General features: G+C 38.8%; 2 long non-coding RNA genes across 17 annotated transcripts in view; one reads left to right on the top strand and one right to left on the bottom strand.

The window, feature by feature from the left end:
• LOC122975618 overlaps positions 1-2774 on the top strand; it is a 98213-nt gene extending 95439 nt beyond the window's left edge. Inside the window, exons 10-12 of one of the 3 annotated variants that reach the window (XR_006400739.1) lie at positions 57-129; positions 588-677; positions 1475-2774. This is a non-coding gene — a long non-coding RNA (uncharacterized LOC122975618). The remainder of the gene's footprint in view (positions 1-56; positions 130-587; positions 678-1474) is intronic. The other 2 variants (XR_006400738.1, XR_006400737.1) reach the window with 2 other exon arrangements.
• LOC122975619 overlaps positions 1-12561 on the bottom strand; it is a 292897-nt gene that overhangs the window by 87691 nt on the left and 192645 nt on the right. The window lies entirely within an intron of this gene.

Here is a 12561-nt window from a genome sequence, read left to right as displayed (position 1 = left end):
GTTAAAATATGAGGTGAAAACTCTTTGTTAACTTAAATAATGGCATCCTTTTTTAGAGAACATCTTTACCCAGCAGCTGTCCTACTACAGTGACTTGGATCAGACGGTACCCACAGTACCCACTTAGAGGTGAGATTAGATATTTAAAATACTCCTATTCGTTTAAAAGTGAAATGAAGTGTTAGACTGGTAAAAAAAAATGATAAGGTTTATTCAGGTTTGCATTTATTTTGGATTGGGCTATAAGCCAGTAGCCCACTCCAAATGATAATCCAAAAGTAGAAGTTTTCACTGCACACATTAGGGCTGATTACTTCCACTTCCCTGATTAATCCACAAGTGCAAAAATGCTAACAGTGCATTTTGCTTGTAAGCTGATAAGCCAAATACATTGTTAGCATTTTTGGCACTTGTTGATTAATGAAGAAGTGATCAGCCATGACTGCTTCAAGTATTTCAAATACTACTTTAGCTTTAGCTTTTAACTTTAGGTACTACTTCAGCCACATAAAGTATTGCTTAAAATACTTCAACTATCTAATTCTGCTGAAGCAAGAATTTAGCTTTTTTTTCCTCTTTGTCTTAAGGCCTGCTGCAAAAAACACCCCAAGATACTACAGAAGACAGTTGAAACCTGTGTAGACAAGCAGAAATATGCTCGACACAGAGGGACTCAGGTCAGTGTTAAGCATTTGTTCAAAAAAGATGTTAAAAAAAATCTGATGTCACCCCATTTTCCTTTTGACAAATAAAAAAACAAAAAAAAAAACCAAGCACCTAATTCATAAGCTGTGAGCAGATATTGCATGTTTGCATAGAGGTGGCATGTGTGAGTCATGATGCACAGCAGGCTTGCGTTTGGGCTAGTACTGTATGAATTCTAGTTCCACTAAAATGATATTTGAGCATATTGATACACAACAAATAAGAATGTGAGCAATGGTGCAGTGTAGTTTTTAGTTTGGAGGGAAGCTGAGTGAGTTTACAGTGTCATTGTAGTTCACTTAGCTGTGAAGTTACAAGGTATAAATTGCATTTGGTGACTCTGGAGATGATAATGTATGTTTTCAAATCAAATTTTTCATTTGTCAAAACCAAAGAAACTACTGCTTTTTCAGAAAAATTGACATCAAAGCTGCCTTGCCCAGGTTCATTATCTGTCTTTTTTTTAGTTGTTAAAATAAATAAATCATTATAATGAAGAATTTGTGAAGGATTATTTACCTTAGTCCAGATGCTATCCTGTTGTTTTAACATCCACAATTGCTATTGTAGCTTTGTGTGAGGTTGCAGCAACAGTGTCCACTATTTAGGTGTTGTGGCACAAATCATTATTGCACCCTTCAGATTTGAGATTTCACATAGAACGACCCACCAACAGTGACTTGTACTAGCTGCTGCTCACAGCTTAAAAAAGAAGACTTCTAAATCAGAAATTATTCTGATTTTAATTAATATTTTCGTCATAATGCAGATGGATGATGCACGCAGACCATCCGTGACTGAGGACAATGAAAGTCCATCAATGCTTCAGAACCTGAAGGGAACAGAAGCCCCTCACTGTTGTCAGTCTGCAGACTCTGATTAAATCAACAAATATACAACATAAACACAGTCACCTCTCACCTACACAAACACACCATCATCAGATCAGAGTGCTTTTTTTTTTTCTTTTTATCATTTTATTGATTTGTATCATGATGCCAAAAATTAAACATAAAAAGTGCATTTGTTCAGGGGCTTTGCCAGGTTTCTGTAGTAGCAAAATGTTGAGTGGAGGAAATGAAGTGAGAAAAAAGTACAAGGTTTATATCCTCCCCCGATAATGTATGTTTAGTTTATGGTGCAGAGGTTGACTGTACCACATTTAAGTGTGTAATTTTTATTTATTAGATTATAAGCCTAGTCTTGACTTTTTACTTACTTACTTACTTTTTCATACACACACACACACTCACAAAATAAATAAATAAATGAATAAAAAAGTAATGAGGCTTTTGAATATTGATGTATTATCAACCTTTTACATGTGTTAATAGTCCTATTTGAATAGTTCAGTAAATCAGTCATCCTAGTGACCACAGTGGTCAGACCAGTGGAAGAGTTACAGGAATGCTGTGTCATAATGTTATTGTTCATGTTAATTAATGGTGAAATATTTTAATGACACATTAACACAAAGCATTTGAATAATGTAATAACATTCTGGGAACATTAAAAAGCATGCTGCTGAAAACATTTTCAGGATGTTAGAGCATAATGTTCTAACAATGTTATCACTGAACATTTTAAGAGGGTTATCACCAAATAGTGTTTTAGAGAACATTATCCCAGAACATTCTAGGGACAAAAAAATAACAACTTCCTGTTGAAAACTTTACCAGAACATTACATGTAACGAGTCCAGGGTGTGATTTGCTGGAGGGGGGGGGGGGGTTGGGAATTCCCCCCCCTCTGGTCTATATATCCCTGCCTCTGCTGAGTTATTTCTATCCTCCTCATAGTGATATCTGCTGCTTCTCTCAAACACCATATAAAATGTCTCAAATAAAAATAAACTATTTAACAAAAATCTAAGTGCTGCAATGTTAGGAGCAGTCTATAGTGCAAACAACAATAAAATCAGAAATGGACTTTGACTGTCAGTGCTGGTGTGACAGTAGAGATGACACTGCATCTAAGCTACATGATGATGCAGTAAATGGACCAGGTGGCTCCTTCCCTACTCAGACATTTGCAGAGATGTGGGTAAAAGAGGGGCGACATGCCGTGGATGACTCCTCCACAGGAAAGCATAAGAAGAAGAGAGAAGTCCGTCATCAAAACAGTTTTCTTAGTGTGAAAAGCAGGCATACGCTGCAGCCTATTTATTTTTATGATGACAGCATATTGTGCTATTGCATGTTGTGATTATTTTCTATTCAGTATTGAAGCTTGCTGCGCACAGAGCTGAATTAAACAGCGACTTGCAAGAATGACAAAGTGTTTTGGCACATCTGGCTGAGTCGTGCTATCCACAGTACTGAAAGGAGCATTGGGGATTTAATTCTGCTTTGTTAAATTAGCATTTAATCTTTTGTTTTGTTGTATATGATCAAATCCCCTTTATATCCAGATGAAGAAAAGACAAGGCATGAACTTGACTTCACATTGCTGAGAGTAAAAATATTGCGCAACTTGATGAATTCAATTAAAAAAAAAAAAAAAAGGATTAAAATATTCCTGCAAATGCAGTGGTCAAGTTTAAGTTTCGTAAATGTTTTATTTAAATTCATAATTATTTTCTAAATGTTACTGTAACAGCTGCAAGAACTAGCCTAATAGTCTTCATAGTCTGTATAGGCCCACTGGGGTTCTGATTTATTTCCATGAATAAAAACGTTTCAGAAACATTTCACAAATCGCACCCAGAACTACTCCCTTGTGACTTAACTATAAGCATAAATCAGTTTTCAGTCAATTGCTTTGGATATTAGGGAATAACAAATAACAAATAAGATGAGACCTTTGACCTGAGCCCTGTGGTCTGATCCCGGCTCACCTCTTATTAGTATTCACTGTCTACACTCTGTGGCCTAACTCTATTCTCTGACACATCTCTTTTCCTCTCCACTCGACTCCAGGCATGAGATGTGTGTAAATGAGGATGTGCGTATCTGCAGGTCCTTCTGTATATGCTTGTATGTGTGTGTGTTTGTACAGGTTTAACTGTGTGTACCATTGTATGTGTATGTGATGAGATATGATTGCTACCGCTGAAGAGCACTTGACCATCAAAAGAACATAGAGCAATCTTTTCCAGTGGGGCAATAATGGTCACCTTAACATCATCACGCGCTCAACCCTGTGGGCAATTGACATCCTTCTGCTTAAATGCGATTGGAAGACAACAATTTTTCTGTGGTTTGAATAACAATGCCAATCACTGTTTCTCCCTTGTCTCGCAATAAACCGGTTAAAGGCCTCCAGTAGACTCTGTATTCGATCAATTTTGAACGATTAGGTTTGCCAAGCCAAATTAGGTTTGTGGATCATCAGCCTTTGTGACCCAAGTAGCCTGAAGGTGTTTTTGCCCTCTTCACTTATTAACTTGTTTCTGTGCGGAGGCACTCTGACATTTTTGTCTTCTTGTGAAACAGTGAATTCCATGAATCCATTCAATCAGAGAAAGGGAACATTTTACTGTTCATGGTCTTTTCTTCTTTACAAGAAATCCGTATGATATGTGACTTGGTGAATGAGACATTTGTCTAGTCTTTGTAAAAACAGTGCTTGCTTTATATTAGAATGATTCTTTCTTTCATAACAGCCGGTCTGAATACATGTTAGGTACGAAAACTATACGTTTCTCCAAAAAAATGCATCTATTTGACATTTCTATTCTAGTATAAACTGAATGTACAAAGTGTACTGGATACTTTTTCCAGGGAAAGAAATACCATCACTTATTGATCTTCCATATGAACCAGTCACAAGTAGGAAATAGATAGGTAGCAGAGTCGCAGCTGTGACAGATGAGTAAAAGACATGTTATTTTTAGAGATTTAATTCCATCTTTATATACACTTCACACAAACACAACACATCTAATCCTTGACAAAACAAACACTCACAAACTCATACATCAAAAAATATAGCAAGAACATAAAACGGACAAGTTCAACTGTTATATCTTAATATCTTCATTTAATAAGTATAATTCAAACATAAATCTCTACTAAGCATATCCATCTTCTATTGTAACTAATTGAAACACTTTGATTAAATTACATAAAATTTGACCTCATTATTATATTGGTTTGGCCTCCGCCTATTACTCTCCTATTCAACAAATTACCAATTAAAAGTCAGAGTTCTTTTCTTCTCACAGAAATGAATTGTGAATTCTCCTCACCTTTTGTGTTAGTGCATATAAACTATGACAATACTGCAGCTATTGTTCGTATTTTTCCATTTTTCTGTTGACTTACATTTGAGAGCCAGTGTTGCTGGGAGACCTCTGTCAACTTCTGTGCTACTGACTTGTATAGCCTATGAACATTGATACAAGACATTTTTTCCGCTTTTTCAACAAGTACAAAGGATTAGTTAACCACAGTTGGTGATTTAAGCCGTCTGTTCCTTTACGGCGCATTACAACAACATTTAGCAGAACCCGTTGTACAGTATTCCACTCAAAAAGTGAAAAGCCCTGCATTATAGAAAGGAGATGATCAAGATATTAGCTGTCTCTCTTACACTGGCCCAGTTGTAGTGATAGCAAATCTCTCCTCGTCATTCGAAACACAAGAAACATACGGAGTGCTGAAAGCCCCCAAGTTTACTGCCTGTATGGCTGCTGGAACTGAAGTGACATTAAGAACTATTATTCATGTCTGTCAGCACAGGTATTGCATCAGACAACAAACCCCCTCCACCAACCTCCCTCCCACAACAAACGGAGAATATGTAATAAATGTGATTTATTAGCCAAAAATCATTTTAATTTCAGTGTATCTTGAAGTACAAATTTCTGCAAATGCAACTGATGACAAAAGAATTATTCAGCTTCTCATATAGTACCTCACTGTATCCTGTACAAAGCTGAGTGTCACAAAATGAACTCTACCAAGTGCTAAAAATAAGACGATAAGATGAGTCCTGCTCCTAAACAAACTACTTCCTGCTCAGCAAAACATTCTCCCCACAAAACAAAAGTAGTGGGTGGAGCCGGTGCAGGGCGTTGAACACAGAGGATGAGAAGATGGCCATTGAGAGAGAGAAAGAGAGAGAGAGAGAGAGAGAGAGAGAGAGAGAGAGAGAGAGAGAGAGAGAGAGAGAGAGAGAGAGAGAGATCCTCTTCTCTGAAACGGGCCCCAGAACAGCCTGGGTGAGCCGGGGTTTCATTATCCCCCATCCCTCTGTGATGAGGAGAAGAAAGGCGGACGTGAGAGAAAGAAAGAGAAAGAACAGAACAGAGGAGGGGAAGAAGAAAAGAAAGAGGCGTTTGATAGAGCTGTGTGGAGACCGTGTGTGAATGAGCCAGTGAAGGGCAGCCATTGTCTTGCTGCGACCTCAATTTGGTACTGTACGCTCCTCTTTTTACTGCACTGTCTCGAGCCACAATGCCTCCTTTCTCCTCCGCTCTACTCCCTCTCTCTCTTAAAGAAATAGGGGGATTAGGGCCCACTGAGGGGAACTGCGTGTCCAGATTGCCAACTATCAGGACCCTTTACGATGTGACAAGAAGGCTGCGAGATATCCTAGACGACGTTTGTCATTTGTTTGTGTTTACATCTCACTTTCTTCAGCTTCTCTTATTCCCCCCCCCCCCCTGTAACTACTCGCCACAATTATTCTCACAGGTTAGCTTGGCACAAAAGATAAATGCAATTGTATCAGTGTTTCTAAGTGGAACAGGAATGCAATGTATTTTTGGAAAAGCCAAGGAGAAAAGGTGGAGAGGGTGAGAGAGGTGCAGGATGTAAAAGGAAGAAAGAGAGAGTGAAAAGGACAGAAAGAGTCACAGGGACAGAGACAGAGAGCACAGCTGTACTTCCTGTTTACCCAGGCCTTGTTTGAGACAGTGGGAAGGAACAGGGCCTGCATTCATCTCTTCTTTTCTACCTCCGCTGACCCCCTTCCTCCTCCCATCCCTCTCCTCCTGCTCTATTCTCCTTCAAGTCCGTGTTTTCTCTCTTTCCTTGCAGCTCTTCTCTCTTTCTCCCCCCCCCCCCTCGTCTCTTGCTGATAAACTGTATTGAACTCAGGAGGATGAGCTAGATTAGTCAGTGTGTAGCGCTATTTGGTAGGCATGGGTTTAGTACCGGGACTGATTTGGAAGAAGAATTTATTATTAAATGTTCAGACTGGCAGCTGTTATCATTGATATGGACTGCAGATATGACAGGGAGCGAAGAAACTGAGAGAGGAAATGGTAGAATGACAGATAGGAAGACTTTTTTTTAAGGAAGTTGGTGAACTTTCTCCAGGCGTAGTTCAGTTATTAGGGGAAAAAAAAAACCCTGTCTGTTTTTTTTCTGCACTGAAACATAGAGCAGGCACACACACAACTCTATTAGACAACTTAGAAGTTCGGGTTTGCTTTGATGGAGAGTAAACTAACTGTAACTGTACGCCGAAGCAGACCTTGACGCCTTGCTGAGAGAGAGAGAGAGAGAAAGAGGGGGAAATGGAGAGAGAGCAAATCCCAGTTGTTTGTTCCACCCACCCAAGCCGAGCCCTCCCTGACCTTTCTTTGTGCAGTCGGACATCAGACTGAGATGCAGCGAAAGAAGCGCTAGATTAAAAGAATTGTTTCTGTTGCTGCTGTAGTCCCTATTGTACAGAGGGACAACTATAGACATGGCTTCAGTCAATTCATCATACGTGTATTTATGCACAAACACACACAAACACACCCACACACACGGACGCAAACGCTTATACATAAACAGATATGATGTCAAAATGTCAGCATGACATGGCGGGACCCCTTTCATCTGAACGTACTATTTGTCGCATTGACAGTCCATCTATTTTGCAGTCAATTAGGTGGCCATAGAAAACTGTGTGAATGTCACTGAAAGGAACATATGGGAACGAGTCGTAAAGGGTGGTAACGGGGAACACAATGTTATAACTACCAGTGTTTCTCTAATGTGCTAAACTTGAAAAAGAGACAACATTTTGGCTTTTTCTTTCTCTTTTGTATTGAGTATAATAATAGAATACAACTCCTTCCTGTTTTAAAAGTTAACTTCTCATTATGTTGCTATTTTGAGACTGTGTGCACATGCTGGGCTTTGAGTTTTACACATATTTACACATGTAGGTAGATAACTTTTTTTATATCCTTCTAACTGTGACAAAGAAAAAAAAAACAACTGATGGCAAGTGTTTACTGTCATTTAAATGACGATTCAGTGAAACAAGATTTCCTTTTCATTGGCTGTGAGCTGAAATTTCCTTTTCACGCTCATCACAAATGTAAGACCTTTATCTAACAAATGGCATCCAACATGCTTGTTTATCGCTTTAGTATATAATTCAAATGATTTATTCTAATTCTTTGAGAGGGTGTTGTGGTGAGTGAGGACACTGCCCTTCAGTTGGAAAAGAAAAAAAAAAAAAAATCCGGCTGCATCTCGGCAAGCATCCTCTCTGCTGAAGTGTCCTTGAGCAAGACACGGTCTGCTCCGAGAGTGCAACTCCTCAGCTGACCCTGTGTTCTGACCTCCCTGTACTGTAGGAGAGAATAGCCGAGGCTGCATCTATCACTTTTTTTTCCTCACTGTATTGATCACCCAAAGGAGGAATTTTATGTTCGCTTGCCGTTCTCTACCGGGAGGTCAGTGCACAGGGTCAGCTTTGGAACAGTGCCTCTGGAAAATGGTAGGGGTGCATTGGTTCACGTAAGGACACTTCATTCACAACACGAGAAGGAATCAAACTCATCTTTGTTCTACATACACTCTACATAAGGTGTCAACTGTCCTGCAAAACTGTGTTTTTTCTCATCATACAATAGGGAGGTTTTGGGTCCATGCTTCTAACTCAAACAAGTCCTGAACCCTCTGGGGGAATCTAAATGGCTGCTGTCTCTAAACAACTTTTGACATCTATCTCCAAAACCCAACATAACCCTGAGTTAAGAAAAGGCAACTTCTTCTAATTTGACTTCATTCTTTTGAAATGGTAACTTTTGAAAGGTTTTCCGGGGCTCCAAGGTCATGGGAACAGGCTAACTCAATAACTCTGTGTAAATCATCAGCAAAATGAAAATCAGAACAGTAATATGCAGACGAGAGTTTCATGATTGTGTTCCCTGTGGCTAAATTGCAGTCAAATGCTCTGAATTCCAAACCAAAAAAAAAAAAATTATCTTCCAAAAGATTTACCTTCAAATTTCTAAACCATCTTTTTTTCAGCCCACAGTTTGCTGCATTCCCAAACCCTCCTTTGGACTTTCAATTACAATTCATTTTGATTAAACATGTAAATACACCATCCTTGATGGTGTCCTTTGTTAGTACGGCCTTCTCTTGGCTAAAAACCATACTCTCTTGAGTCTCTCCCATGTAATGAAGATTGAAGATTAAACAACAGGAAGGAGCCATTATTTTTGTCAGGGAATTAAAGTACCATCAATCTCACTTAATCACCTTCCTAATATCTCCTCAGACGCCAGCAGAAAGCTGTTTCGCAGCTCAAGGTTAACATGCTTTGTTCTGTGGAAGCAAAGGGAGAGGGATAGAGAGAAAGAATAGATGTTCAAAGCTACTCTGGTATGCTTCGGATCAAACTGTCCACAGAATGGACACAGATTACGGTAAACTGTGTTGTGTTGGTGAAGGGCAGGGCCAGGAGGTCGATGTAGAAAGAAATGACAGCTATTGTTTGGTCTGTAATTATCTCTGTCTGCTTATTCGCTCGCTCATTTCCTGTAGAGACAGAGAGAGGGACTGAGGGGAGAAGGGCCAGTGGTTGTTGAAGCCTTGTAGCAGGTGGTACAGTCTGTCCTTGATGACCAACAAAAGCTGCCCTGCTACTGTGTGAGTTAATGTACTAATTGGTGCATTATGGCAAACATTGACAAAATCACATACTGTGAAAGCCTTCATAGGTGCCTATGAATCACATGATTAAGTGTTGTTTATAGCATATGCAGTGTGTATGTATGTGTATTCATGTTTAGTTTTGCCTTGCAATTCGACAAGACACGCCTCCAAGCAACAGTTTGGAGGAGTTTAGAGGAATAATCCCAACAGAGCAACTGGTACAAAGGAGGGGTAATTTAAACTGTTAAAATCACTTCTCTGCTAACGTCTGCATTTACAATTTGACACAAAGTATGCCTTGTCTCTTTTTTTTTCTTTCTCCAAACAAAATGTGTACCTGAATCAATTAAATGAGCAAACTGACAGGTAGGGCTGCAGTTAATGGTTATTTTCAATGTTGATTAATCCGAGGATTGTTTAAATTTTTGGTCGATTAAACTTCAGAAAATAGTTAAAAATTTTCTTTGCAATTACCCAGAGCCCAAGATGACATCTTTAAATGTCCACAAACTCAAATATATTCAGTTTACAATAAAATAAAACAGAGAAAAACAACAAACAACAAATTCTCGCATGAGAAGTTGAAACCAGCAAATGTTTGGCAGATGTTCTTGAAAAATGGCTTAAATTATACATTAATTATCAAAATAAAAAGTAAAAATGGTTGCTGGTTATTTTTCTGTCAATTAGCACTGATTAATCAACTAATCATTTCAGCTTTATTATTGTTTGCCATATCAAAAGAGCTGCACTTTCACCAAGATCATTAACTTTCATGTTTCATTTTCAGTTTCAGTTTCTTTTACTTTCACTGTAACATGGCCAAGTAGATAAATGGTTGGATGTTTCTTCGTCTTTTTTTATGTTATTTAACTTACATTTATTGTCCTTTTGAATTAGAGTCATATTTGTTGTAACTAGTATCTTAATGCTGCCATTGCCACAGATCTTCTTTCCAGGGACTCTTCCTCTCTCCAATGGCATGTGACACCAAGGTAACTTTCCTGATGAGCTGACCGACAATCAGTGGTGGTTACAACGTATTTGACTTTATTTGACAATTGGGCGATCATAGTCTTCTTCATGTGATCAGCAGCTTCACAGATTCTAGTACTAGTGGGTCTGGAGATGACTTTAGCTTGAGGTTGTAATGTGGTTACTCATTCTTTGAAAGCTGGCTGTTCTACCACTGCAAATGGCTTTAAACTTTCACATATGAAATTGATGACAAGCTTGTCAACAGTTGCTTGTGGGACACGTTTTCTTGCAGTTGCCAACATCACATCTGGTAACCTGGCTTGCTTACTTGCTGGGAGCTTGTTTGGTGTGACTGTGGTCTTTCGCTGACGTGCTGCTGTCGCACTGATGTCATGGTACTGGTCAGTCTCCTCTGTAAATATAAATATTATCTTAGTGCATGTTCAAACATGACCTCATCACATCACTGCTATTAACACCGAAGGGAAGACTCATTCGACTAGAGTAATTATTTAAGCTAATCATGAATTGTTTAGCATGATGTGAAAGTATGGTATTTTTGGTTAAATGACAACTGATTTAACCTATTGTAATTGAAAGTGGTTGTCCTATTTTTTTGCGATAACATTTTAAAGAATCGTAGTTTAATTTTTTAAGCATGCATGCACGCGTACACATTAGCTAGCTATGTCCTACTTGAATCCCAGGCTAACCGATGACACTAGAGTGTATTATTATGTTAGCTGGCTTTACGTTAGCCAAGCTAATTACCCTAAACATATCAAAGATGAATACAATAACATACAAATAGCTGTAAATCTTCTTACCTCAACATGTTTTTTGAGATTAGAGGCTGAATTCCCGTAAGCCAACATCACCGTACTCAGCAAAGTTTGTATTGCATTTGCAGTGTACAAGAAGAATTCTTCCAGGTGTGTCCACGGGCACTTGTCCTTCGCCATTTCTTGGTCATTTTCACTGTTTTCAATGTTGTTGAAAACAGTGCCTGAGCCCACTGCGGTATTTTGTTTTTGTCTGTATTTCATGGTTTTATTTGGCCAGTTTGCGATTGGTTGATAGCCTTATTGGCTACAAAAATGCAGATGAAAGGCTTGGATGTCATTCAAATTGTAGGCCTACTCAGTAGCGTATCATGATTTTAAAGTAGTGAAGTGATTACATGGTGTAATGCATACTTAAGTAAGAGTAAAATTACAGACTCATACTCATAAAAGTAAGTACCCCCCCCAAAAAAGACTTAATGACAGTAATGGACGTAGTTGTAATTCATTACTTCTAACACTGGTTATGATGTAACAGGGACTAGTTTGCCTGTTTTACAGCATATTTTCCACACTTGAGCCTGAATGTCATGATGGCAGAAGTGATGGTGTGATTTATCTGGAGGGTCCTCATCAACACAGTTGAACAAGGGAAATATTACATTTTGCTGTTGAAAGACACCACACTGACAGAAATGGTTTAGAAGGTAGGAGTCAGGCAGACACATGATAATCAACTTTGATAGTGTCTACATGAGCTGTTGATGGTCTGGCTGAAACATGTGATAATGAAGCACTTCCCCTTTGCAGAGAGAGCTCATGTAACCACGGAAACCATGTGTAAAGCTACACAAAAGAGGCAAGTGAAAACGGATGGGGATCGAACACTCCAGTTGACTAACATTGATTTACTCCTTGAGAGCGAGAAAGAGAGATAGTGAGGGTGATGTGAGCAGAGGTTAGTGTTTCTAGGCACAGTTCATCTTCACTGATCAAACTCAAGTCTTCCCTCTCAGACTCTGTTGCTCACTCACACACAGTTACTCACAGGTGTGCACTAGTTCACAGGCAAGAGATTATCTTTACACCACTGCTCAAAATGTTTATGGTCTGTTGTTTCTCTAGCTGCTCTTGGCTTAATGCCAGTTTGTAAAATCTCATCACTCGCTACACTATGAAACTAGTTGTGTCAGCCGTGACAGGACGAGAATTTTTTCTTCAGATCACAGATCACAAAAAGTGTGTCTTCTTTAATACACTTA

The sequence above is a fragment of the Thunnus albacares genome, chromosome 23 (assembly GCF_914725855.1).
Source record: "Thunnus albacares chromosome 23, fThuAlb1.1, whole genome shotgun sequence".
Classification (NCBI taxonomy): domain Eukaryota; kingdom Metazoa; phylum Chordata; class Actinopteri; order Scombriformes; family Scombridae; genus Thunnus; species Thunnus albacares.
The sequence above is the reverse complement of the archived record's forward strand: the minus strand, read 5'-3'. Positions and strand labels throughout refer to the sequence as shown.